The 3780-nt window shown below is 36.7% G+C and overlaps 1 long non-coding RNA gene across 1 annotated transcript; it reads left to right on the forward strand.

The window, feature by feature from the left end:
- The first annotated feature begins 1839 nt into the window (after positions 1–1839).
- On the forward strand, positions 1840–3281 carry LOC105853718. Its single transcript, XR_001145503.1, has 3 exons — positions 1840–2107; positions 2186–2284; positions 3175–3281. It is a non-coding gene; the product is annotated as an uncharacterized LOC105853718 (long non-coding RNA).
- Positions 3282–3780: the final 499 nt, after the last annotated feature.

Consider the following 3780-nt stretch of genomic DNA (forward strand, 5'->3'; position numbering starts at 1 on the left):
CCCCCCCCCCCCCGGGCATTGTGCTAGTTGAAGGAAGGAGGATTGAGGACAGAATCAGAAATCTCACAGAAATGGAACTTCAACTGTTCCACTAGACTGTCCTCTTGGAAACCAGGCAGGTTGAAAGAGCATCATCAGCATTTAGGACAACTGAATTCAGACAGTGATGACTGAATGATTAGGTAAGACTTTGAGTATCCTAAAGATAGCAATTGGTCTTAAAGGGAAATTTCAATCTAAGAAGCAAGAGTGTGTGATTCACTGTGAATGGAAAGACACTGTGGGTCTTTGACCTCATGAGTGCCTGCAGTTATGTTCTCAGCACTATCCTCCCCTGACTGTCTGACATATGCATTTCACAGTCCACTTTTAATTTTTCAAGTTCTCCTACAAGACTGTTACAAGATTTGAATACTCCTCTCTTTCTCAAAGTTGCCCACTAGACTGTTACGTATGAGCCATGGTGCTCACCCTGTCCTTCACACACCCATGCTCACTTCCCATTTCTCATAAAGATGATCCCTCTTTCTACCTTATTCAGAGTTAAATGATTGTATTAAAACCATACATATCTATAGTTTATGCTCCTGGGAGTCAAGAGAGAACATTTTTAAATTCTTTCAGGTAAATTAGCACATTGTTAGGTGACTAGAATTTCTTTATACATGTATAAGTAAATTGTGATCTAATCCTTTAAAAAATGTCTCCTCCCTACCCCTTTACAAATATATATATATATATATATATATAGAGAGAGAGAGAGAGAGAGAGAGAGAGAGAGGCATGTTTAAGATGTCTCTGGAAATGAAAAAGGACTTGCTTTAAATATGAACACAAATGTTATCAATAAGAATATACCATTAATTACACACAAAACCACCTAGAGAGTCCAACCAAAACTAAATATTTTTTTTTATATGTCTGGAGAATTGACAAACCATCCTGTTCATATTTTAGCAGCAAACTTTATAGATTTTTCAAGATAAATTTACTGAATTATTTTACCTTAGGCCATTCTCTTTCATAAATTTAACAGTTAGATTGGTAAGGTTTGTTGAAAAAAATAGGAAGACTGATTTTCCTTAATGTTATGGAGCTATGTGAATCACGGAAGAATTGAGTTGAGTGTAGCAGGCTATTTATCTCTTGTTGCCATGCCAATAATGTTTGACCATGGCATGATTTAAGAAGAGCTATCTGGATTAATGAAAGATGTGTGTCCTTCCAGTACTTCAGGAAAGAGATTACAATCAGTACACAGTCTGCGACTCAATCCACCCTAAGGTGAAATCATGCTGTTGGCAACATCTCCACTTGTCATGGAGAGTGATATTGAAGACTATTTGCTTGGACTGGTTCCAGGCCGAAAAAGCCCACAGCAAAAAATAAACTACAAAACAAGGACAAGGACATTTTCCAAGTTGTGATGACTCCTGAACACATTCCTAAATTCTTCATCCCTTCTTTGGTTGTGGCACATGTAGACTTTCATCTAAAATCAACCAAACTCCCAGAAGACAGGTATCTAGAGAGAAGGCTGTCTGATGTGATAAACAGTAAATCTCTAACAGTCTCAGGCAACTCAGAATCTTCTATAAAAGAGTATGAAGAAAACAGAAACTGGCTATAAAAAGGGTATGTTGTGATTGGCTGACAGTCTTGCTGACTGCAAGGACATACAAGAGGTGATGCATCACTCAGACACAGCAACCAGGGCTTTCCTATCACTGATTCATCTTCCCAGAGTTACAACCTTCTAAAGGTTTCTGGCACTAGGTGAAAACCCCAACACATGAAGGAAAGAATCGCTCTTCTTTGAATCTGATACAGATGTGCTCAGAACTCTGTTGTCACAGAGAAAAGCATCACAGTTAACCATTAAACCTTCTGAAGAGAAGAGGAAATCCAAACCGCCATTTCCAGACTCCCGACTTCCTCCTGCAGCAGAACCAGACCACACCTCTGCAGCTGCGGGGCCAACGTCCCTTTGCCTCTCTGACACAATGCCTTGATGACACAATGCCCTGATGGATGTGGAAGAGGTCACCTTAATGGAGAGAATACTTTTCAAAGACTGAGGGTGAAGCACCTCTCAGCACAAGCACATGTAAGCACAAGTCAGGGATGGGTAAAACAATGCTTGAATAACAGTGTTCATCTGAAGAATTTTCATTTTGTGTCTCAGAGGGGATTCCAGGTCCGGAAACAGATGCTCTGTCTTCTTTCTGCACCTGAATCATTTTAGCAATGAAAGGATCGATCTGCAGCTTACTCCAGTAGGAGGGTAAGTCCTTAGTAAAATACATTGTCCTTAATGTGTTCAACTCTATTTTGGTATAATCATTCAGAGATCAGTGATTTTTTTTCCTCTGAAGAATGTGATTAGCAGAGCATTCTCATCAGAATATTGAAAGTTCTTACTTTGCTAGAAGTGAGAGCATGAGTAGTGCATAGTGCAATTAATAATAATGGTTTAACATATTTATAAATATTTGGAAAATGATATAAGAAATTAGAGAAAAATGATCATTTCTATTAGCACTTTATCCACATTTTACTAAATGCATTTTACAGATTTAGACAATTTGTAGTTTTGTAAGTACATGTATACACAAACTTATTAGCTAAGTTAATTAAGTTTATCCTAATGAAAGGATTAGGTTCCGAATACAAAGCTTTGGGAACTGTTTTTGTTGTGTCATAAATTGTGGTGTTTGCATGCCTCTCTCATTGGCCATGTATATAGTATGATCAGCTTGGAAACTGTACTATCTATATTGTGTGTAACTATCAAAACCAATAAAGAGCATTTCTACTTTGAAGTTTCCCCAGAGTGTTACTTGATTTTCTAGCATATGATGATTGAAAAAAATAACTAAATATAAATATTGATATAATCCAATAAATATTTTCCAAATCTGTGATTCTAGCCCTCGGTGGGAAGCTGCAGCTAGGCAGGTAAAAGGCCTTGAAAAACTCTTGGTCTCTATCTGGTAACAGAACTCATACAAAAGAAGCAAGAATAAATCAATATCAAATTATAGATATTCAACTATGGGGAAAATAATATTTGACATCATAACTGCCTTTACTTGTTCTTGAAATTCAATATGATGAATCACTTAACTCAAAAATGAGAAAGTTAAATAGCATATATTCATTATCTGTTTCCAGGAATGTGAGACGACTTAAGAGTTGTAGGTAAATGCTCTAATAGATATAAGAGTCATGCTGACTTTTGTACCCCAAACTACTTACGGATTATCTAACTAGATAAAAATTAACAGGTATGTTGACTTTATCTTGTGCATCTCTTTTTGCTTAGTTTGTTTTTGGGAGTGGGAGAGTGAGGAAGTGTTTTTCTATCTTAATGTTATGCAGAATTTCCTCTTTATTCTCCAATTTTTGTCATATTTTGTATTTAATTTTTGTCATAAGCAATGTTGTATAGGAACTAAAAGCAAAATTATACTGACATCAGCAGTACAATTTGAAACAGAGAAATATTTATCCAAAATTGATTATACTAAAAAAAAAAACCTAACACTATTCTAAAATAAATTAAGTTTATTTTAAAAAAGGACAATAGGTGGATAAGTGAAGCTGGACAGGGAGGAGAGAAGTAGAGAAGACAGGGAGAAGGCAGGAAAGAGATCAGGAACACCTGAAATAGGCACATGGAGCAGAGACATGTGGAGAAGCTGTGTTTGTTTGACCTTTTACTTGTACCAGAGACTTGGGGAACATGGAAGGAGACACTTGAAAGAGACAGTGATGAGC

The sequence above is a fragment of the Condylura cristata genome, unplaced genomic scaffold (assembly GCF_000260355.1).
Source record: "Condylura cristata isolate star-nosed mole 26May11 unplaced genomic scaffold, ConCri1.0 scaffold00016, whole genome shotgun sequence".
NCBI classification, from domain to species: Eukaryota; Metazoa; Chordata; class Mammalia; order Eulipotyphla; family Talpidae; genus Condylura; species Condylura cristata.